Raw genomic sequence first — 23,283 nt, forward strand, 5'->3', positions numbered from 1 at the left:
GAGAGCCGCGGAGGTGGGGACCGCCTCCTGATGGGGACGTACACGCAGCTCTCCACGTCGGATTCCGGGGCTCTCTGTCCTGCCCGAAGGCCCAGCTGGCCTGCGGGTCCTTAGAGTGGCAAAAACATCCGAAAACTGAGATTGAGGGTCCGGTGGGTGTCTGCACTTTTGTGCTGGGCACCCCAGGGAGGCCCGGGGGCTGGCTGGACAACGTGGTCTGCTGGGCGGGGGGGTTGGAGGAGCAACTGATGCCCTTTGCACTTCGGGTAGCAAGAGTCTGAGCAAGAGTCTCTGAGCCCTGTGCCCTGTGGGGGGGGGCGGGGGGGAGGAGGAGGAGGAGGAGGAGGAGGAGGAGGAGGAGGTGGGAAGGGCCGGGGCCTGCAGTCCTGTTCCCGGGGTGGCACGGCAAGTGGCCTCTTCCACAGGCTGCTTGGCCTGGGCTCCCTGCACCTGGGCCTTTGGAGGACCGGCCCTGTGCTTGCCAACACTTCCTGCAGGGACCCAGAGCTGGGAGGTGGCATCTCTCAGCCCTGGGTCGGGCAGAGCCCCAGCGGGCCATGCCCACAACCTCTCTCAGCACCGGTCCCCCAGAAGGCTCCTTTGGGACCAGGATTCTCTTGCGGTGACTCTTTAAGGTCTGGCCCCTGGATGGAGGGGCACCAGGAGTAGAGGAGCAGGAAGGGGAAGGGGGTGGCCATGCGAGGGGACACTTTGAGGCCGAGTCCCAGCTTCAGCCTGATCCTCCTGGGAACCCCGCTCTGAGACAAGGAGCCGGGCTTCGCATTCCCACAGCAGCCAGTCGTGGGCTGAGGACACCTGGGGCGTTGGGAACTCCCTGGCTTCTCCTTGGTTTAACGTCTAGAGCTGCTTGTGAATCGCGCCGCCACACACACCCGAGCGCAGGTGTCTTCCGCACAGACTGCGGGCCTCGCTCTTCTGAACGCCGCTAGCTCGCCACCCACCCACGGGTGAACCTGGTCAGGGTGCTTTCTCTAAGGGGCAGACTCTTTTCCGGGCGGGCTACCGGTGTCTCTGTTTGCTCGTTTCTTTCTTCCATTTCGGGAAAGTCTTCCTTGCTGGGTGTGGAAATCTCCTATGCCTTCCCTCGCCTATTCTGTCAGCTTTCAAATTCTCTTTCAGTTGCCACCCTCACAGATGGATTAGGAAACTCTTTCCGGTGCACTCATTAGTGAAATGACCTCCAGGAAGCTGGAATCCAATATCTAATGGCCGATTTTTAGCGAGTCCACACGCCAGGGTGGTCGGGGTCCAATGCAGCCCCGGCCAGGCCCAGGCCCCTTGGACTGGGCCACAGGAGGACACGGAGGAGGGTCCCGGCCCCCACGAAGCGGTGCCGGCAGTTCTCCACGGGCTTGGGCGTTTTCCAGAGGTAGGAGATGGAGGGGACTGATTTCTTCAGCGCCCCCCAAACCACGCCACCCCACCCCACCCATGGGACACATCCCCAGAGAGAGACGCCCCATACACTGGCTGTGCCCCAGCCCTGGCCCGGGGGAATAGGCGGCAGCCCACCCACAGGGCGAGGGGGGGGGCGCAGCTGAAAGGGGTTGTGGGGGAGGGCGGCCCCTGGCTGGGGTCAAAGGGCGAGCGTCCCGCGCGTGCGCAGTCAGCGGCAGGCAGCGACGCGCTGGGGGTGGGCAGCGGGTAGGTGAAGGAGGCCGGGCGAGGAGACGAGGGGGGCTGGGAGGGCTCCACCTTGGCGAGTCCAGCCGTGGAGGCGCATCTTGTGTGAGTGTGAGTGAGTGTGAGTGTGTGTGTGTGTGTATACAGAGACAGCCCCCCGCCCCGCCCCGCCCATCACCCCGTCCCTGGGAGCCCGCGGGACCCGGCCGGAGAACTCAACCGGCCCGGCCCGGCGCGGGGCCTGGGGCGGGAGGCGGCGGCGGGGAAGCCCAGAGAGGCTCGGCTTCTTGAGCGGGGCAGGGGCGCCCTCCGCCGCCGTCTAGGGCCACACCACCCTGAACGCCCCCGATCTCGTCTGGTCTCGGAAGCTAAGCAGGGTCGGGCCTGGTTAGTACTTGGATGGGAGACCGCCTGGGAATACCGGGTGCCACAGGCTGCTGCTTTTTTTTTTTTTTTTTTTTTTTGCCTCTTGTTGTGTCCCCTTTCTGGGAGCGCGGCGGCGGCCCGGGGTGGGGGTCACCCCCACCCTCAGCGCCCGCCCGCGGTGCCTGGCGCCCCAGCCCGCACCGTGGGGCCTCCTCTTGTCCCAAGCCGCGACACCGCCGCCACGCGGCAGCATGCGTGGCATCTGGACTGTCAGGTCTCAGACCAAAGGTCTGCTCTGTGGGAACCGACACGCTGGAGGAAACCTTGAGAGTCTGAGAGGGGAGGGAGTTCCAGAAGAAGGCCAGGATGTCATTTGGAGGGAGTATGTGACCAGAACTCGTCCCGTTGCTTTTGGGGTTCTATGGGCTACACGCAGGAATCTTTGGTGGTGGCACCTGATGTTGGGGGATCCGGAGTCACACCCAGACCTGCTCCACAGGCCTCCTTTTACTTTTCTCTTCGGATTCATTATTTTTAAAAAGTGTCTCTTACCTCTATGATTGCATTTTCTTTTCTCTCTCTCTTCAAGCAGATGATGGGAGTACAAGTATTCAGGTGACATGTGTTGCCCGTGCCCCCCTCCCCCCTGTGTTCTTTTTTTTTTTTTTTTTTGAGACAGAGTCTCGTTTTGCTGCCCAGGCTAGAGTGAGTGCCATGGCGTCAGCCTAGCTCACAGCAACCTCAATCTCCGGGCTCAAGCAATCCTGCTGCCTCAGCCTCCCGAGTAGTTGGGACTACAGGCATGCACCACCACGCCCGGCTGTGTTTTTCTATATATATTAGTTGGCCAATTAATTTCTTTCTATTTTTAGTAGAGACGGGGTCTCGCTCTTGCTCAGGCTGGTTTCGAACTCCTGACCTGGAGCAATCCGCCCGCCTCGGCCTCCCAGAGAGCTAGGATTACAGGCGTGAGCCACCGCGCCCGCCCCCCCCTGTGTTCTTATTGATATACCTCTCATGTTGTTCCAGCGTATTGTGGGGGTACCAATGTTAAGGTCGGGTGCCTTGCCCTCTCCAAGCCTCCCCCCTCGGGTCAGAGCTTCAAGTGCGCCCATCCCCCAGTCGGTGCGCACCCACCCCATGCCTAATGGATGTGTATGCCCCTCCCCTCCCCCCACACGCCCGACACCCACCCGATGAAGGTGATTCCTCTCTGTCCACTTAGGCGTCCATCCGTTCGTACCAATTTGCTGGTGAGCGCGCTCACGTGGTGCTCGTGTGTCCATTCTTGGGATACCTGGCCTACTGGAACGGGTTCCAGCTCTGGCCAGGAGAACACGAGAGGCGCCCTCTCACCGCTGCTCCTCACAGCCGAATGGCACTCCGTGGTGTCCACGCGCCACATTTTATTCATGCACTCCTGGATGGATGGGCACTCGGGTCGCTTCCACGTCTTTGCGATTGTGAATTGTGCCCTAACTGTCACCCTAACCCTTACCCAGCCCGTCTCCACTGCCCCTGCCTGACGCACTCCTCCCCGGCCAGGCCCGTCACTGTCCTGGGCCCCCGCCTGACCGGCTCCTCCCCGCCCGGCCTCTCACCGTCCTCGGCCCCTGCCTGACCGGCTCCTCCGTCGCCTGGGCCTTCCAAGGGCTTGGTGTGGACGCTGCTTCCAGGAAGCCCTCCAGAAACCCGGCAGCAGGGTGGCCGCAGCAGTCTCCAGCAGCCGTCCCTAAGTCGCGTGAGTGCGGGGGACGTGCCCCCGCTGTGCCGCGGGGGCCCAGCCTGGTGTCTTCCCTGAGGCCCTGCGGCTGGCTGCCGGCTGGGCTGCCCCTCCCCGCAAGGGGAGAGCCGCGGAGGTGGGGACCGCCTCCTGATGGGGACGTACACGCAGCTCTCCACGTCGGATTCCGGGGCTCTCTGTCCTGCCCGAAGGCCCAGCTGGCCTGCGGGTCCTTAGAGTGGCAAAAACATCCGAAAACTGAGATTGAGGGTCCGGTGGGTGTCTGCACTTTTGTGCTGGGCACCCCAGGGAGGCCCGGGGGCTGGCTGGACAACGTGGTCTGCTGGGCGGGGGGGTTGGAGGAGCAACTGATGCCCTTTGCACTTCGGGTAGCAAGAGTCTGAGCAAGAGTCTCTGAGCCCTGTGCCCTGTGGGGGGGGTGGGGGGGAGGAGGAGGAGGAGGAGGAGGAGGAGGTGGGAAGGGCCGGGGCCTGCAGTCCTGTTCCCGGGGTGGCACGGCAAGTGGCCTCTTCCACAGGCTGCTTGGCCTGGGCTCCCTGCACCTGGGCCTTTGGAGGACCGGCCCTGTGCTTGCCAACACTTCCTGCAGGGACCCAGAGCTGGGAGGTGGCATCTCTCAGCCCTGGGTCGGGCAGAGCCCCAGCGGGCCATGCCCACAACCTCTCTCAGCACCGGTCCCCCAGAAGGCTCCTTTGGGACCAGGATTCTCTTGCGGTGACTCTTTAAGGTCTGGCCCCTGGATGGAGGGGCACCAGGAGTAGAGGAGCAGGAAGGGGAAGGGGGTGGCCATGCGAGGGGACACTTTGAGGCCGAGTCCCAGCTTCAGCCTGATCCTCCTGGGAACCCCGCTCTGAGACAAGGAGCCGGGCTTCGCATTCCCACAGCAGCCAGTCGTGGGCTGAGGACACCTGGGGCGTTGGGAACTCCCTGGCTTCTCCTTGGTTTAACGTCTGGAGCTGCTTGTGAATCGCGCCGCCACACACACCCGAGCGCAGGTGTCTTCCGCACAGACTGCGGGCCTCGCTCTTCTGAACGCCGCTAGCTCGCCACCCACCCACGGGTGAACCTGGTCAGGGTGCTTTCTCTAAGGGGCAGACTCTTTTCCGGGCGGGCTACCGGTGTCTCTGTTTGCTCGTTTCTTTCTTCCATTTCGGGAAAGTCTTCCTTGCTGGGTGTGGAAATCTCCTATGCCTTCCCTCGCCTATTCTGTCAGCTTTCAAATTCTCTTTCAGTTGCCACCCTCACAGATGGATTAGGAAACTCTTTCCGGTGCACTCATTAGTGAAATGACCTCCAGGAAGCTGGAATCCAATATCTAATGGCCGATTTTTAGCGAGTCCACACGCCAGGGTGGTCGGGGTCCAATGCAGCCCCGGCCAGGCCCAGGCCCCTTGGACTGGGCCACAGGAGGACACGGAGGAGGGTCCCGGCCCCCACGAAGCGGTGCCGGCAGTTCTCCACGGGCTTGGGCGTTTTCCAGAGGTAGGAGATGGAGGGGACTGATTTCTTCAGCGCCCCCCAAACCACGCCACCCCACCCCACCCATGGGACACATCCCCAGAGAGAGACGCCCCATACACTGGCTGTGCCCCAGCCCTGGCCCGGGGGAATAGGCGGCAGCCCACCCACAGGGCGAGGGGGGGGGGCGCAGCTGAAAGGGGTTGTGGGGGAGGGCGGCCCCTGGCTGGGGTCAAAGGGCGAGCGTCCCGCGCGTGCGCAGTCAGCGGCAGGCAGCGACGCGCTGGGGGTGGGCAGCGGGTAGGTGAAGGAGGCCGGGCGAGGAGACGAGGGGGGCTGGGAGGGCTCCACCTTGGCGAGTCCAGCCGTGGAGGCGCATCTTGTGTGAGTGTGAGTGAGTGTGAGTGTGTGTGTGTGTGTATACAGAGACAGCCCCCCGCCCCGCCCCGCCCATCACCCCGTCCCTGGGAGCCCGCGGGACCCGGCCGGAGAACTCAACCGGCCCGGCCCGGCGCGGGGCCTGGGGCGGGAGGCGGCGGCGGGGAAGCCCAGAGAGGCTCGGCTTCTTGAGCGGGGCAGGGGCGCCCTCCGCCGCCGTCTAGGGCCACACCACCCTGAACGCCCCCGATCTCGTCTGGTCTCGGAAGCTAAGCAGGGTCGGGCCTGGTTAGTACTTGGATGGGAGACCGCCTGGGAATACCGGGTGCCACAGGCTGCTGCTTTTTTTTTTTTTTTTTTTTTTGCCTCTTGTTGTGTCCCCTTTCTGGGAGCGCGGCGGCGGCCCGGGGTGGGGGTCACCCCCACCCTCAGCGCCCGCCCGCGGTGCCTGGCGCCCCAGCCCGCACCGTGGGGCCTCCTCTTGTCCCAAGCCGCGACACCGCCGCCACGCGGCAGCATGCGTGGCATCTGGACTGTCAGGTCTCAGACCAAAGGTCTGCTCTGTGGGAACCGACACGCTGGAGGAAACCTTGAGAGTCTGAGAGGGGAGGGAGTTCCAGAAGAAGGCCAGGATGTAATTTGGAGGGAGTATGTGACCAGAACTCGTCCCGTTGCTTTTGGGGTTCTATGGGCTACACGCAGGAATCTTTGGTGGTGGCACCTGATGTTGGGGGATCCGGAGTCACACCCAGACCTGCTCCACAGGCCTCCTTTTACTTTTCTCTTCGGATTCATTATTTTTAAAAAGTGTCTCTTACCTCTATGATTGCATTTTCTTTTCTCTCTCTCTTCAAGCAGATGATGGGAGTACAAGTATTCAGGTGACATGTGTTGCCCGTGCCCCCCTCCCCCCTGTGTTCTTTTTTTTTTTTTTTTTGAGACAGAGTCTCGTTTTGCTGCCCAGGCTAGAGTGAGTGCCATGGCGTCAGCCTAGCTCACAGCAACCTCAATCTCCGGGCTCAAGCAATCCTGCTGCCTCAGCCTCCCGAGTAGTTGGGACTACAGGCATGCACCACCACGCCCGGCTGTGTTTTTCTATATATATTAGTTGGCCAATTAATTTCTTTCTATTTTTAGTAGAGACGGGGTCTCGCTCTTGCTCAGGCTGGTTTCGAACTCCTGACCTGGAGCAATCCGCCCGCCTCGGCCTCCCAGAGAGCTAGGATTACAGGCGTGAGCCACCGCGCCCGGCCCCCCCTGTGTTCTTATTCATATACCTCTCATGTTGTTCCAGCGTATTGTGGGGGTACCAATGTTAAGGTCGGGTGCCTTGCCCTCTCCAAGCCTCCCCCCTCGGGTCAGAGCTTCAAGTGCGCCCATCCCCCAGTCGGTGCGCACCCACCCCATGCCTAATGGATGTGTATGCCCCTCCCCTCCCCCCACACGCCCGACACCCACCCGATGAAGGTGATTCCTCTCTGTCCACTTAGGCGTCCATCCGTTCGTACCAATTTGCTGGTGAGCGCGCTCACGTGGTGCTCGTGTGTCCATTCTTGGGATACCTGGCCTACTGGAACGGGTTCCAGCTCTGGCCAGGAGAACACGAGAGGCGCCCTCTCACCGCTGCTCCTCACAGCCGAATGGCACTCCGTGGTGTCCACGCGCCACATTTTATTCATGCACTCCTGGATGGATGGGCACTCGGGTCGCTTCCACGTCTTTGCGATTGTGAATTGTGCCCTAACTGTCACCCTAACCCTTACCCAGCCCGTCTCCACTGCCCCTGCCTGACGCACTCCTCCCCGGCCAGGCCCGTCACTGTCCTGGGCCCCCGCCTGACCGGCTCCTCCCCGCCCGGCCTCTCACCGTCCTCGGCCCCTGCCTGACCGGCTCCTCCGTCGCCTGGGCCTTCCAAGGGCTTGGTGTGGACGCTGCTTCCAGGAAGCCCTCCAGAAACCCGGCAGCAGGGTGGCCGCAGCAGTCTCCAGCAGCCGTCCCTAAGTCGCGTGAGTGCGGGGGACGTGCCCCCGCTGTGCCGCGGGGGCCCAGCCTGGTGTCTTCCCTGAGGCCCTGCGGCTGGCTGCCGGCTGGGCTGCCCCTCCCCGCAAGGGGAGAGCCGCGGAGGTGGGGACCGCCTCCTGATGGGGACGTACACGCAGCTCTCCACGTCGGATTCCGGGGCTCTCTGTCCTGCCCGAAGGCCCAGCTGGCCTGCGGGTCCTTAGAGTGGCAAAAACATCCGAAAACTGAGATTGAGGGTCCGGTGGGTGTCTGCACTTTTGTGCTGGGCACCCCAGGGAGGCCCGGGGGCTGGCTGGACAACGTGGTCTGCTGGGCGGGGGGGTTGGAGGAGCAACTGATGCCCTTTGCACTTCGGGTAGCAAGAGTCTGAGGTGTCTCTGAGCCCTGTGCCCTGTGGGGGGGGGCGGGGGGGAGGAGGAGGAGGAGGAGGAGGAGGAGGTGGGAAGGGCCGGGGCCTGCAGTCCTGTTCCCGGGGTGGCACGGCAAGTGGCCTCTTCCACAGGCTGCTTGGCCTGGGCTCCCTGCACCTGGGCCTTTGGAGGACCGGCCCTGTGCTTGCCAACACTTCCTGCAGGGACCCAGAGCTGGGAGGTGGCATCTCTCAGCCCTGGGTCGGGCAGAGCCCCAGCGGGCCATGCCCACAACCTCTCTCAGCACCGGTCCCCCAGAAGGCTCCTTTGGGACCAGGATTCTCTTGCGGTGACTCTTTAAGGTCTGGCCCCTGGATGGAGGGGCACCAGGAGTAGAGGAGCAGGAAGGGGAAGGGGGTGGCCATGCGAGGGGACACTTTGAGGCCGAGTCCCAGCTTCAGCCTGATCCTCCTGGGAACCCCGCTCTGAGACAAGGAGCCGGGCTTCGCATTCCCACAGCAGCCAGTCGTGGGCTGAGGACACCTGGGGCGTTGGGAACTCCCTGGCTTCTCCTTGGTTTAACGTCTGGAGCTGCTTGTGAATCGCGCCGCCACACACACCCGAGCGCAGGTGTCTTCCGCACAGACTGCGGGCCTCGCTCTTCTGAACGCCGCTAGCTCGCCACCCACCCACGGGTGAACCTGGTCAGGGTGCTTTCTCTAAGGGGCAGACTCTTTTCCGGGCGGGCTACCGGTGTCTCTGTTTGCTCGTTTCTTTCTTCCATTTCGGGAAAGTCTTCCTTGCTGGGTGTGGAAATCTCCTATGCCTTCCCTCGCCTATTCTGTCAGCTTTCAAATTCTCTTTCAGTTGCCACCCTCACAGATGGATTAGGAAACTCTTTCCGGTGCACTCATTAGTGAAATGACCTCCAGGAAGCTGGAATCCAATATCTAATGGCCGATTTTTAGCGAGTCCACACGCCAGGGTGGTCGGGGTCCAATGCAGCCCCGGCCAGGCCCAGGCCCCTTGGACTGGGCCACAGGAGGACACGGAGGAGGGTCCCGGCCCCCACGAAGCGGTGCCGGCAGTTCTCCACGGGCTTGGGCGTTTTCCAGAGGTAGGAGATGGAGGGGACTGATTTCTTCAGCGCCCCCCAAACCACGCCACCCCACCCCACCCATGGGACACATCCCCAGAGAGAGACGCCCCATACACTGGCTGTGCCCCAGCCCTGGCCCGGGGGAATAGGCGGCAGCCCACCCACAGGGCGAGGGGGGGGGGCGCAGCTGAAAGGGGTTGTGGGGGAGGGCGGCCCCTGGCTGGGGTCAAAGGGCGAGCGTCCCGCGCGTGCGCAGTCAGCGGCAGGCAGCGACGCGCTGGGGGTGGGCAGCGGGTAGGTGAAGGAGGCCGGGCGAGGAGACGAGGGGGGCTGGGAGGGCTCCACCTTGGCGAGTCCAGCCGTGGAGGCGCATCTTGTGTGAGTGTGAGTGAGTGTGAGTGTGTGTGTGTGTGTATACAGAGACAGCCCCCCGCCCCGCCCCGCCCATCACCCCGTCCCTGGGAGCCCGCGGGACCCGGCCGGAGAACTCAACCGGCCCGGCCCGGCGCGGGGCCTGGGGCGGGAGGCGGCGGCGGGGAAGCCCAGAGAGGCTCGGCTTCTTGAGCGGGGCAGGGGCGCCCTCCGCCGCCGTCTAGGGCCACACCACCCTGAACGCCCCCGATCTCGTCTGGTCTCGGAAGCTAAGCAGGGTCGGGCCTGGTTAGTACTTGGATGGGAGACCGCCTGGGAATACCGGGTGCCACAGGCTGCTGCTTTTTTTTTTTTTTTTTTTTTTTTGCCTCTTGTTGTGTCCCCTTTCTGGGAGCGCGGCGGCGGCCCGGGGTGGGGGTCACCCCCACCCTCAGCGCCCGCCCGCGGTGCCTGGCGCCCCAGCCCGCACCGTGGGGCCTCCTCTTGTCCCAAGCCGCGACACCGCCGCCACGCGGCAGCATGCGTGGCATCTGGACTGTCAGGTCTCAGACCAAAGGTCTGCTCTGTGGGAACCGACACGCTGGAGGAAACCTTGAGAGTCTGAGAGGGGAGGGAGTTCCAGAAGAAGGCCAGGATGTCATTTGGAGGGAGTATGTGACCAGAACTCGTCCCGTTGCTTTTGGGGTTCTATGGGCTACACGCAGGAATCTTTGGTGGTGGCACCTGATGTTGGGGGATCCGGAGTCACACCCAGACCTGCTCCACAGGCCTCCTTTTACTTTTCTCTTCGGATTCATTATTTTTAAAAAGTGTCTCTTACCTCTATGATTGCATTTTCTTTTCTCTCTCTCTTCAAGCAGATGATGGGAGTACAAGTATTCAGGTGACATGTGTTGCCCGTGCCCCCCTCCCCCCTGTGTTCTTTTTTTTTTTTTTTTTTTTGAGACAGAGTCTCGTTTTGCTGCCCAGGCTAGAGTGAGTGCCATGGCGTCAGCCTAGCTCACAGCAACCTCAATCTCCGGGCTCAAGCAATCCTGCTGCCTCAGCCTCCCGAGTAGTTGGGACTACAGGCATGCACCACCACGCCCGGCTGTGTTTTTCTATATATATTAGTTGGCCAATTAATTTCTTTCTATTTTTAGTAGAGACGGGGTCTCGCTCTTGCTCAGGCTGGTTTCGAACTCCTGACCTGGAGCAATCCGCCCGCCTCGGCCTCCCAGAGAGCTAGGATTACAGGCGTGAGCCACCGCGCCCGCCCCCCCCTGTGTTCTTATTCATATACCTCTCATGTTGTTCCAGCGTATTGTGGGGGTACCAATGTTAAGGTCGGGTGCCTTGCCCTCTCCAAGCCTCCCCCCTCGGGTCAGAGCTTCAAGTGCGCCCATCCCCCAGTCGGTGCGCACCCACCCCATGCCTAATGGATGTGTATGCCCCTCCCCTCCCCCCACACGCCCGACACCCACCCGATGAAGGTGATTCCTCTCTGTCCACTTAGGCGTCCATCCGTTCGTACCAATTTGCTGGTGAGCGCGCTCACGTGGTGCTCGTGTGTCCATTCTTGGGATACCTGGCCTACTGGAACGGGTTCCAGCTCTGGCCAGGAGAACACGAGAGGCGCCCTCTCACCGCTGCTCCTCACAGCCGAATGGCACTCCGTGGTGTCCACGCGCCACATTTTATTCATGCACTCCTGGATGGATGGGCACTCGGGTCGCTTCCACGTCTTTGCGATTGTGAATTGTGCCCTAACTGTCACCCTAACCCTTACCCAGCCCGTCTCCACTGCCCCTGCCTGACGCACTCCTCCCCGGCCAGGCCCGTCACTGTCCTGGGCCCCCGCCTGACCGGCTCCTCCCCGCCCGGCCTCTCACCGTCCTCGGCCCCTGCCTGACCGGCTCCTCCGTCGCCTGGTCCTTCCAAGGGCTTGGTGTGGACGCTGCTTCCAGGAAGCCCTCCAGAAACCCGGCAGCAGGGTGGCCGCAGCAGTCTCCAGCAGCCGTCCCTAAGTCGCGTGAGTGCGGGGGACGTGCCCCCGCTGTGCCGCGGGGGCCCAGCCTGGTGTCTTCCCTGAGGCCCTGCGGCTGGCTGCCGGCTGGGGTGCCCCTCCCCGCAAGGGGAGAGCCGCGGAGGTGGGGACCGCCTCCTGATGGGGACGTACACGCAGCTCTCCACGTCGGATTCCGGGGCTCTCTGTCCTGCCCGAAGGCCCAGCTGGCCTGCGGGTCCTTAGAGTGGCAAAAACATCCGAAAACTGAGATTGAGGGTCCGGTGGGTGTCTGCACTTTTGTGCTGGGCACCCCAGGGAGGCCCGGGGGCTGGCTGGACAACGTGGTCTGCTGGGCGGGGGGGTTGGAGGAGCAACTGATGCCCTTTGCACTTCGGGTAGCAAGAGTCTGAGCAAGAGTCTCTGAGCCCTGTGCCCTGTGGGGGGGGGCGGGGGGGAGGAGGAGGAGGAGGAGGAGGAGGAGGAGGAGGAGGTGGGAAGGGCCGGGGCCTGCAGTCCTGTTCCCGGGGTGGCACGGCAAGTGGCCTCTTCCACAGGCTGCTTGGCCTGGGCTCCCTGCACCTGGGCCTTTGGAGGACCGGCCCTGTGCTTGCCAACACTTCCTGCAGGGACCCAGAGCTGGGAGGTGGCATCTCTCAGCCCTGGGTCGGGCAGAGCCCCAGCGGGCCATGCCCACAACCTCTCTCAGCACCGGTCCCCCAGAAGGCTCCTTTGGGACCAGGATTCTCTTGCGGTGACTCTTTAAGGTCTGGCCCCTGGATGGAGGGGCACCAGGAGTAGAGGAGCAGGAAGGGGAAGGGGGTGGCCATGCGAGGGGACACTTTGAGGCCGAGTCCCAGCTTCAGCCTGATCCTCCTGGGAACCCCGCTCTGAGACAAGGAGCCGGGCTTCGCATTCCCACAGCAGCCAGTCGTGGGCTGAGGACACCTGGGGCGTTGGGAACTCCCTGGCTTCTCCTTGGTTTAACGTCTAGAGCTGCTTGTGAATCGCGCCGCCACACACACCCGAGCGCAGGTGTCTTCCGCACAGACTGCGGGCCTCGCTCTTCTGAACGCCGCTAGCTCGCCACCCACCCACGGGTGAACCTGGTCAGGGTGCTTTCTCTAAGGGGCAGACTCTTTTCCGGGCGGGCTACCGGTGTCTCTGTTTGCTCGTTTCTTTCTTCCATTTCGGGAAAGTCTTCCTTGCTGGGTGTGGAAATCTCCTATGCCTTCCCTCGCCTATTCTGTCAGCTTTCAAATTCTCTTTCAGTTGCCACCCTCACAGATGGATTAGGAAACTCTTTCCGGTGCACTCATTAGTGAAATGACCTCCAGGAAGCTGGAATCCAATATCTAATGGCCGATTTTTAGCGAGTCCACACGCCAGGGTGGTCGGGGTCCAATGCAGCCCCGGCCAGGCCCAGGCCCCTTGGACTGGGCCACAGGAGGACACGGAGGAGGGTCCCGGCCCCCACGAAGCGGTGCCGGCAGTTCTCCACGGGCTTGGGCGTTTTCCAGAGGTAGGAGATGGAGGGGACTGATTTCTTCAGCGCCCCCCAAACCACGCCACCCCACCCCACCCATGGGACACATCCCCAGAGAGAGACGCCCCATACACTGGCTGTGCCCCAGCCCTGGCCCGGGGGAATAGGCGGCAGCCCACCCACAGGGCGAGGGGGGGGGCGCAGCTGAAAGGGGTTGTGGGGGAGGGCGGCCCCTGGCTGGGGTCAAAGGGCGAGCGTCCCGCGCGTGCGCAGTCAGCGGCAGGCAGCGACGCGCTGGGGGTGGGCAGCGGGTAGGTGAAGGAGGCCGGGCGAGGAGACGAGGGGGGCTGGGAGGGCTCCACCTTGGCGAGTCCAGCCGTGGAGGCGCATCTTGTGTGAGTGTGAGTGAGTGTGAGTGTGTGTGTGTGTGTATACAGAGACAGCCCCCCGCCCCGCCCCGCCCATCACCCCGTCCCTGGGAGCCCGCGGGACCCGGCCGGAGAACTCAACCGGCCCGGCCCGGCGCGGGGCCTGGGGCGGGAGGCGGCGGCGGGGAAGCCCAGAGAGGCTCGGCTTCTTGAGCGGGGCAGGGGCGCCCTCCGCCGCCGTCTAGGGCCACACCACCCTGAACGCCCCCGATCTCGTCTGGTCTCGGAAGCTAAGCAGGGTCGGGCCTGGTTAGTACTTGGATGGGAGACCGCCTGGGAATACCGGGTGCCACAGGCTGCTGCTTTTTTTTTTTTTTTTTTTTTTTGCCTCTTGTTGTGTCCCCTTTCTGGGAGCGCGGCGGCGGCCCGGGGTGGGGGTCACCCCCACCCTCAGCGCCCGCCCGCGGTGCCTGGCGCCCCAGCCCGCACCGTGGGGCCTCCTCTTGTCCCAAGCCGCGACACCGCCGCCACGCGGCAGCATGCGTGGCATCTGGACTGTCAGGTCTCAGACCAAAGGTCTGCTCTGTGGGAACCGACACGCTGGAGGAAACCTTGAGAGTCTGAGAGGGGAGGGAGTTCCAGAAGAAGGCCAGGATGTCATTTGGAGGGAGTATGTGACCAGAACTCGTCCCGTTGCTTTTGGGGTTCTATGGGCTACACGCAGGAATCTTTGGTGGTGGCACCTGATGTTGGGGGATCCGGAGTCACACCCAGACCTGCTCCACAGGCCTCCTTTTACTTTTCTCTTCGGATTCATTATTTTTAAAAAGTGTCTCTTACCTCTATGATTGCATTTTCTTTTCTCTCTCTCTTCAAGCAGATGATGGGAGTACAAGTATTCAGGTGACATGTGTTGCCCGTGCCCCCCTCCCCCCTGTGTTCTTTTTTTTTTTTTTTTTTGAGACAGAGTCTCGTTTTGCTGCCCAGGCTAGAGTGAGTGCCATGGCGTCAGCCTAGCTCACAGCAACCTCAATCTCCGGGCTCAAGCAATCCTGCTGCCTCAGCCTCCCGAGTAGTTGGGACTACAGGCATGCACCACCACGCCCGGCTGTGTTTTTCTATATATATTAGTTGGCCAATTAATTTCTTTCTATTTTTAGTAGAGACGGGGTCTCGCTCTTGCTCAGGCTGGTTTCGAACTCCTGACCTGGAGCAATCCGCCCGCCTCGGCCTCCCAGAGAGCTAGGATTACAGGCGTGAGCCACCGCGCCCGCCCCCCCCTGTGTTCTTATTGATATACCTCTCATGTTGTTCCAGCGTATTGTGGGGGTACCAATGTTAAGGTCGGGTGCCTTGCCCTCTCCAAGCCTCCCCCCTCGGGTCAGAGCTTCAAGTGCGCCCATCCCCCAGTCGGTGCGCACCCACCCCATGCCTAATGGATGTGTATGCCCCTCCCCTCCCCCCACACGCCCGACACCCACCCGATGAAGGTGATTCCTCTCTGTCCACTTAGGCGTCCATCCGTTCGTACCAATTTGCTGGTGAGCGCGCTCACGTGGTGCTCGTGTGTCCATTCTTGGGATACCTGGCCTACTGGAACGGGTTCCAGCTCTGGCCAGGAGAACACGAGAGGCGCCCTCTCACCGCTGCTCCTCACAGCCGAATGGCACTCCGTGGTGTCCACGCGCCACATTTTATTCATGCACTCCTGGATGGATGGGCACTCGGGTCGCTTCCACGTCTTTGCGATTGTGAATTGTGCCCTAACTGTCACCCTAACCCTTACCCAGCCCGTCTCCACTGCCCCTGCCTGACGCACTCCTCCCCGGCCAGGCCCGTCACTGTCCTGGGCCCCCGCCTGACCGGCTCCTCCCCGCCCGGCCTCTCACCGTCCTCGGCCCCTGCCTGACCGGCTCCTCCGTCGCCTGGGCCTTCCAAGGGCTTGGTGTGGACGCTGCTTCCAGGAAGCCCTCCAGAAACCCGGCAGCAGGGTGGCCGCAGCAGTCTCCAGCAGCCGTCCCTAAGTCGCGTGAGTGCGGGGGACGTGCCCCCGCTGTGCCGCGGGGGCCCAGCCTGGTGTCTTCCCTGAGGCCCTGCGGCTGGCTGCCGGCTGGGCTGCCCCTCCCCGCAAGGGGAGAGCCGCGGAGGTGGGGACCGCCTCCTGATGGGGACGTACACGCAGCTCTCCACGTCGGATTCCGGGGCTCTCTGTCCTGCCCGAAGGCCCAGCTGGCCTGCGGGTCCTTAGAGTGGCAAAAACATCCGAAAACTGAGATTGAGGGTCCGGTGGGTGTCTGCACTTTTGTGCTGGGCACCCCAGGGAGGCCCGGGGGCTGGCTGGACAACGTGGTCTGCTGGGCGGGGGGGTTGGAGGAGCAACTGATGCCCTTTGCACTTCGGGTAGCAAGAGTCTGAGCAAGAGTCTCTGAGCCCTGTGCCCTGTGGGGGGGGTGGGGGGGAGGAGGAGGAGGAGGAGGAGGAGGAGGTGGGAAGGGCCGGGGCCTGCAGTCCTGTTCCCGGGGTGGCACGGCAAGTGGCCTCTTCCACAGGCTGCTTGGCCTGGGCTCCCTGCACCTGGGCCTTTGGAGGACCGGCCCTGTGCTTGCCAACACTTCCTGCAGGGACCCAGAGCTGGGAGGTGGCATCTCTCAGCCCTGGGTCGGGCAGAGCCCCAGCGGGCCATGCCCACAACCTCTCTCAGCACCGGTCCCCCAGAAGGCTCCTTTGGGACCAGGATTCTCTTGCGGTGACTCTTTAAGGTCTGGCCCCTGGATGGAGGGGCACCAGGAGTAGAGGAGCAGGAAGGGGAAGGGGGTGGCCATGCGAGGGGACACTTTGAGGCCGAGTCCCAGCTTCAGCCTGATCCTCCTGGGAACCCCGCTCTGAGACAAGGAGCCGGGCTTCGCATTCCCACAGCAGCCAGTCGTGGGCTGAGGACACCTGGGGCGTTGGGAACTCCCTGGCTTCTCCTTGGTTTAACGTCTGGAGCTGCTTGTGAATCGCGCCGCCACACACACCCGAGCGCAGGTGTCTTCCGCACAGACTGCGGGCCTCGCTCTTCTGAACGCCGCTAGCTCGCCACCCACCCACGGGTGAACCTGGTCAGGGTGCTTTCTCTAAGGGGCAGACTCTTTTCCGGGCGGGCTACCGGTGTCTCTGTTTGCTCGTTTCTTTCTTCCATTTCGGGAAAGTCTTCCTTGCTGGGTGTGGAAATCTCCTATGCCTTCCCTCGCCTATTCTGTCAGCTTTCAAATTCTCTTTCAGTTGCCACCCTCACAGATGGATTAGGAAACTCTTTCCGGTGCACTCATTAGTGAAATGACCTCCAGGAAGCTGGAATCCAATATCTAATGGCCGATTTTTAGCGAGTCCACACGCCAGGGTGGTCGGGGTCCAATGCAGCCCCGGCCAGGCCCAGGCCCCTTGGACTGGGCCACAGGAGGACACGGAGGAGGGTCCCGGCCCCCACGAAGCGGTGCCGGCAGTTCTCCACGGGCTTGGGCGTTTTCCAGAGGTAGGAGATGGAGGGGACTGATTTCTTCAGCGCCCCCCAAACCACGCCACCCCACCCCACCCATGGGACACATCCCCAGAGAGAGACGCCCCATACACTGGCTGTGCCCCAGCCCTGGCCCGGGGGAATAGGCGGCAGCCCACCCACAGGGCGAGGGGGGGGGGCGCAGCTGAAAGGGGTTGTGGGGGAGGGCGGCCCCTGGCTGGGGTCAAAGGGCGAGCGTCCCGCGCGTGCGCAGTCAGCGGCAGGCAGCGACGCGCTGGGGGTGGGCAGCGGGTAGGTGAAGGAGGCCGGGCGAGGAGACGAGGGGGGCTGGGAGGGCTCCACCTTGGCGAGTCCAGCCGTGGAGGCGCATCTTGTGTGAGTGTGAGTGAGTGTGAGTGTGTGTGTGTGTGTATACAGAGACAGCCCCCCGCCCCGCCCCGCCCATCACCCCGTCCCTGGGAGCCCGCGGGACCCGGCCGGAGAACTCAACCGGCCCGGCCCGGCGCGGGGCCTGGGGCGGGAGGCGGCGGCGGGGAAGCCCAGAGAGGCTCGGCTTCTTGAGCGGGGCAGGGGCGCCCTCCGCCGCCGTCTAGGGCCACACCACCCTGAACGCCCCCGATCTCGTCTGGTCTCGGAAGCTAAGCAGGGTCGGGCCTGGTTAGTACTTGGATGGGAGACCGCCTGGGAATACCGGGTGCCACAGGCTGCTGCTTTTTTTTTTTTTTTTTTTTTTGCCTCTTGTTGTGTCCCCTTTCTGGGAGCGCGGCGGCGGCCCGGGGTGGGGGTCACCCCCACCCTCAGCGCCCGCCCGCGGTGCCTGGCGCCCCAGCCCGCACCGTGGGGCCTCCTCTTGTCCCAAGCCGCGACACCGCCGCCACGCGGCAGCATGCGTGGCATCTGGACTGTCAGGTCTCAGACCAAAGGTCTGCTCTGTGGGAACCGACACGCTGGAGGAAACCTTGAGAGTCTGAGAGGGGAGGGAGTTCCAGAAGAAGGCCAGGATGTAATTTGGAGGGAGTATGTGACCAGAACTCGTCCCGTTGCTTTTGGGGTTCTATGGGCTACACGCAGGAATCTTTGGTGGTGGCACCTGATGTTGGGGGATCCGGAGTCACACCCAGACCTGCTCCACAGGCCTCCTTTTACTTTTCTCTTCGGATTCATTATTTTTAAAAAGTGTCTCTTACCTCTATGATTGCATTTTCTTTTCTCTCTCTCTTCAAGCAGATGATGGGAGTACAAGTATTCAGGTGACATGTGTTGCCCGTGCCCCCCTCCCCCCTGTGTTCTTTTTTTTTTTTTTTTTGAGACAGAGTCTCGTTTTGCTGCCCAGGCTAGAGTGAGTGCCATGGCGTCAGCCTAGCTCACAGCAACCTCAATCTCCGGGCTCAAGCAATCCTGCTGCCTCAGCCTCCCGAGTAGTTGGGACTACAGGCATGCACCACCACGCCCGGCTGTGTTTTTCTATATATATTAGTTGGCCAATTAATTTCTTTCTATTTTTAGTAGAGACGGGGTCTCGCTCTTGCTCAGGCTGGTTTCGAACTCCTGACCTGGAGCAATCCGCCCGCCTCGGCCTCCCAGAGAGCTAGGATTACAGGCGTGAGCCACCGCGCCCGGCCCCCCCTGTGTTCTTATTCATATACCTCTCATGTTGTTCCAGCGTATTGTGGGGGTACCAATGTTAAGGTCGGGTGCCTTGCCCTCTCCAAGCCTCCCCCCTCGGGTCAGAGCTTCAAGTGCGCCCATCCCCCAGTCGGTGCGCACCCACCCCATGCCTAATGGATGTGTATGCCCCTCCCCTCCCCCCACACGCCCGACACCCACCCGATGAAGGTGATTCCTCTCTGTCCACTTAGGCGTCCATCCGTTCGTACCAATTTGCTGGTGAGCGCGCTCACGTGGTGCTCGTGTGTCCATTCTTGGGATACCTGGCCTACTGGAACGGGTTCCAGCTCTGGCCAGGAGAACACGAGAGGCGCCCTCTCACCGCTGCTCCTCACAGCCGAATGGCACTCCGTGGTGTCCACGCGCCACATTTTATTCATGCACTCCTGGATGGATGGGCACTCGGGTCGCTTCCACGTCTTTGCGATTGTGAATTGTGCCCTAACTGTCACCCTAACCCTTACCCAGCCCGTCTCCACTGCCCCTGCCTGACGCACTCCTCCCCGGCCAGGCCCGTCACTGTCCTGGGCCCCCGCCTGACCGGCTCCTCCCCGCCCGGCCTCTCACCGTCCTCGGCCCCTGCCTGACCGGCTCCTCCGTCGCCTGGGCCTTCCAAGGGCTTGGTGTGGACGCTGCTTCCAGGAAGCCCTCCAGAAACCCGGCAGCAGGGTGGCCGCAGCAGTCTCCAGCAGCCGTCCCTAAGTCGCGTGAGTGCGGGGGACGTGCCCCCGCTGTGCCGCGGGGGCCCAGCCTGGTGTCTTCCCTGAGGCCCTGCGGCTGGCTGCCGGCTGGGCTGCCCCTCCCCGCAAGGGGAGAGCCGCGGAGGTGGGGACCGCCTCCTGATGGGGACGTACACGCAGCTCTCCACGTCGGATTCCGGGGCTCTCTGTCCTGCCCGAAGGCCCAGCTGGCCTGCGGGTCCTTAGAGTGGCAAAAACATCCGAAAACTGAGATTGAGGGTCCGGTGGGTGTCTGCACTTTTGTGCTGGGCACCCCAGGGAGGCCCGGGGGCTGGCTGGACAACGTGGTCTGCTGGGCGGGGGGGTTGGAGGAGCAACTGATGCCCTTTGCACTTCGGGTAGCAAGAGTCTGAGGTGTCTCTGAGCCCTGTGCCCTGTGGGGGGGGGCGGGGGGGAGGAGGAGGAGGAGGAGGAGGAGGAGGTGGGAAGGGCCGGGGCCTGCAGTCCTGTTCCCGGGGTGGCACGGCAAGTGGCCTCTTCCACAGGCTGCTTGGCCTGGGCTCCCTGCACCTGGGCCTTTGGAGGACCGGCCCTGTGCTTGCCAACACTTCCTGCAGGGACCCAGAGCTGGGAGGTGGCATCTCTCAGCCCTGGGTCGGGCAGAGCCCCAGCGGACCATGCCCACAACCTCTCTCAGCACCGGTCCCCCAGAAGGCTCCTTTGGGACCAGGATTCTCTTGCGGTGACTCTTTAAGGTCTGGCCCCTGGATGGAGGGGCACCAGGAGTAGAGGAGCAGGAAGGGGAAGGGGGTGGCCATGCGAGGGGACACTTTGAGGCCGAGTCCCAGCTTCAGCCTGATCCTCCTGGGAACCCCGCTCTGAGACAAGGAGCCGGGCTTCGCATTCCCACAGCAGCCAGTCGTGGGCTGAGGACACCTGGGGCGTTGGGAACTCCCTGGCTTCTCCTTGGTTTAACGTCTGGAGCTGCTTGTGAATCGCGCCGCCACACACACCCGAGCGCAGGTGTCTTCCGCACAGACTGCGGGCCTCGCTCTTCTGAACGCCGCTAGCTCGCCACCCACCCACGGGTGAACCTGGTCAGGGTGCTTTCTCTAAGGGGCAGACTCTTTTCCGGGCGGGCTACCGGTGTCTCTGTTTGCTCGTTTCTTTCTTCCATTTCGGGAAAGTCTTCCTTGCTGGGTGTGGAAATCTCCTATGCCTTCCCTCGCCTATTCTGTCAGCTTTCAAATTCTCTTTCAGTTGCCACCCTCACAGATGGATTAGGAAACTCTTTCCGGTGCACTCATTAGTGAAATGACCTCCAGGAAGCTGGAATCCAATATCTAATGGCCGATTTTTAGCGAGTCCACACGCCAGGGTGGTCGGGGTCCAATGCAGCCCCGGCCAGGCCCAGGCCCCTTGGACTGGGCCACAGGAGGACACGGAGGAGGGTCCCGGCCCCCACGAAGCGGTGCCGGCAGTTCTCCACGGGCTTGGGCGTTTTCCAGAGGTAGGAGATGGAGGGGACTGATTTCTTCAGCGCCCCCCAAACCACGCCACCCCACCCCACCCATGGGACACATCCCCAGAGAGAGACGCCCCATACACTGGCTGTGCCCCAGCCCTGGCCCGGGGGAATAGGCGGCAGCCCACCCACAGGGCGAGGGGGGGGCGCAGCTGAAAGGGGTTGTGGGGGAGGGCGGCCCCTGGCTGGGGTCAAAGGGCGAGCGTCCCGCGCGTGCGCAGTCAGCGGCAGGCAGCGACGCGCTGGGGGTGGGCAGCGGGTAGGTGAAGGAGGCCGGGCGAGGAGACGAGGGGGGCTGGGAGGGCTCCACCTTGGCGAGTCCAGCCGTGGAGGCGCATCTTGTGTGAGTGTGAGTGAGTGTGAGTGTGTGTGTGTGTGTATACAGAGACAGCCCCCCGCCCCGCCCCGCCCATCACCCCGTCCCTGGGAGCCCGCGGGACCCGGCCGGAGAACTCAACCGGCCCGGCCCGGCGCGGGGCCTGGGGCGGGAGGCGGCGGCGGGGAAGCCCAGAGAGGCTCGGCTTCTTGAGCGGGGCAGGGGCGCCCTCCGCCGCCGTCTAGGGCCACACCACCCTGAACGCCCCCGATCTCGTCTGGTCTCGGAAGCTAAGCAGGGTCGGGCCTGGTTAGTACTTGGATGGGAGACCGCCTGGGAATACCGGGTGCCACAGGCTGCTGCTTTTTTTTTCTTTTTTTTTTTTTTGCCTCTTGTTGTGTCCCCTTTCTGGGAGCGCGGCGGCGGCCCGGGGTGGGGGTCACCCCCACCCTCAGCGCCCGCCCGCGGTGCCTGGCGCCCCAGCCCGCACCGTGGGGCCTCCTCTTGTCCCAAGCCGCGACACCGCCGCCACGCGGCAGCATGCGTGGCATCTGGACTGTCAGGTCTCAGACCAAAGGTCTGCTCTGTGGGAACCGACACGCTGGAGGAAACCTTGAGAGTCTGAGAGGGGAGGGAGTTCCAGAAGAAGGCCAGGATGTCATTTGGAGGGAGTATGTGACCAGAACTCGTCCCGTTGCTTTTGGGGTTCTATGGGCTACACGCAGGAATCTTTGGTGGTGGCACCTGATGTTGGGGGATCCGGAGTCACACCCAGACCTGCTCCACAGGCCTCCTTTTACTTTTCTCTTCGGATTCATTATTTTTAAAAAGTGTCTCTTACCTCTAGGATTGCATTTTCTTTTCTCTCTCTCTTCAAGCAGATGATGGGAGTACAAGTATTCAGGTGACATGTGTTGCCCGTGCCCCCCTCCCCCCTGTGTTCTTTTTTTTTTTTTTTTTTGAGACAGAGTCTCGTTTTGCTGCCCAGGCTAGAGTGAGTGCCATGGCGTCAGCCTAGCTCACAGCAACCTCAATCTCCGGGCTCAAGCAATCCTGCTGCCTCAGCCTCCCGAGTAGTTGGGACTACAGGCATGCACCACCACGCCCGGCTGTGTTTTTCTATATATATTAGTTGGCCAATTAATTTCTTTCTATTTTTAGTAGAGACGGGGTCTCGCTCTTGCTCAGGCTGGTTTCGAACTCCTGACCTGGAGCAATCCGCCCGCCTCGGCCTCCCAGAGAGCTAGGATTACAGGCGTGAGCCACCGCGCCCGGCCCCCCCTGTGTTCTTATTCATATACCTCTCATGTTGTTCCAGCGTATTGTGGGGGTACCAATGTTAAGGTCGGGTGCCTTGCCCTCTCCAAGCCTCCCCCCTCGGGTCAGAGCTTCAAGTGCGCCCATCCCCCAGTCGGTGCGCACCCACCCCATGCCTAATGGATGTGTATGCCCCTCCCCTCCCCCCACACGCCCGACACCCACCCGATGAAGGTGATTCCTCTCTGTCCACTTAGGCGTCCATCCGTTCGTACCAATTTGCTGGTGAGCGCGCTCACGTGGTGCTCGTGTGTCCATTCTTGGGATACCTGGCCTACTGGAACGGGTTCCAGCTCTGGCCAGGAGAACACGAGAGGCGCCCTCTCACCGCTGCTCCTCACAGCCGAATGGCACTCCGTGGTGTCCACGCGCCACATTTTATTCATGCACTCCTGGATGGATGGGCACTCGGGTCGCTTCCACGTCTTTGCGATTGTGAATTGTGCCCTAACTGTCACCCTAACCCTTACCCAGCCCCCGTCTCCTCTGCCCCTGCCTGACGCACTCCTCCCCGGCCAGGCCCGTCACTGTCCTGGGCCCCCGCCTGACCGGCTCCTCCCCGCCCGGCCTGTCACCGTCCTCTGCCCCTGCCTGACATGCTCCTTCCCGCCCGCCCGGCCTCTCACCGTCCTCGGCCCCTGCCTGCCCGTCTCCTGTGGGTGAGTGGACACAGCCAGTTCCACACTGCGCCCTGCCTCACCGTATGCCGTGGGTGAGTCGACACAGCCAGATCCGCACTGCGCACTGCATGCCCGTCTGTCGTGGTCAGTGGACATAGCCAGATCCACACAGCACCCTCTCTGTCCGTCTCCCGTGGGTGAGTGGACACAGCCAGATCCACACTTCGCATTGCCTGCCTGCCTCCCGTGGGTGAGTGGACAGAGCCAGATCCGCACACCGCCCTGCCTGCCCATATTCCGTGGGTGATTGGACACAGCCAGATCCGAACTGCGCCCTGCCTGCCCGTCTGCTTTGGGTCAGTGGACATAGCCAAATCCACACAGCAC

General features: G+C 62.7%; 6 non-coding genes across 6 annotated transcripts; all 6 read left to right on the forward strand.

Annotated features, from left to right (window-relative positions):
- Nucleotides 1-1,961: 1,961 nt before the first annotated feature.
- LOC142876307 (5S ribosomal RNA) lies at nt 1,962-2,080 on the forward strand. The gene has a single exon (XR_012923195.1). It is a non-coding gene; the product is annotated as a 5S ribosomal RNA (ribosomal RNA).
- A 3,728-nt stretch (nt 2,081-5,808) lies between these two features.
- Nucleotides 5,809-5,927, forward strand: LOC142875702 (5S ribosomal RNA). Its single transcript, XR_012923001.1, has one exon. It is a non-coding gene; the product is annotated as a 5S ribosomal RNA (ribosomal RNA).
- A 3,724-nt stretch (nt 5,928-9,651) lies between these two features.
- Nucleotides 9,652-9,770, forward strand: LOC142875703 (5S ribosomal RNA). The gene has a single exon (XR_012923002.1). It is a non-coding gene; the product is annotated as a 5S ribosomal RNA (ribosomal RNA).
- Nucleotides 9,771-13,510: 3,740 nt separating this feature from the next.
- LOC142875704 (5S ribosomal RNA) lies at nt 13,511-13,629 on the forward strand. Its single transcript, XR_012923003.1, has one exon. It is a non-coding gene; the product is annotated as a 5S ribosomal RNA (ribosomal RNA).
- Nucleotides 13,630-17,357: 3,728 nt separating this feature from the next.
- Nucleotides 17,358-17,476, forward strand: LOC142875705 (5S ribosomal RNA). The gene has a single exon (XR_012923004.1). It is a non-coding gene; the product is annotated as a 5S ribosomal RNA (ribosomal RNA).
- A 3,722-nt stretch (nt 17,477-21,198) lies between these two features.
- LOC142875706 (5S ribosomal RNA) lies at nt 21,199-21,317 on the forward strand. The gene has a single exon (XR_012923005.1). It is a non-coding gene; the product is annotated as a 5S ribosomal RNA (ribosomal RNA).
- Nucleotides 21,318-23,283: the final 1,966 nt, after the last annotated feature.

The sequence above is a fragment of the Microcebus murinus genome, chromosome 14 (assembly GCF_040939455.1).
Source record: "Microcebus murinus isolate Inina chromosome 14, M.murinus_Inina_mat1.0, whole genome shotgun sequence".
NCBI classification, from domain to species: domain Eukaryota; kingdom Metazoa; phylum Chordata; class Mammalia; order Primates; family Cheirogaleidae; genus Microcebus; species Microcebus murinus.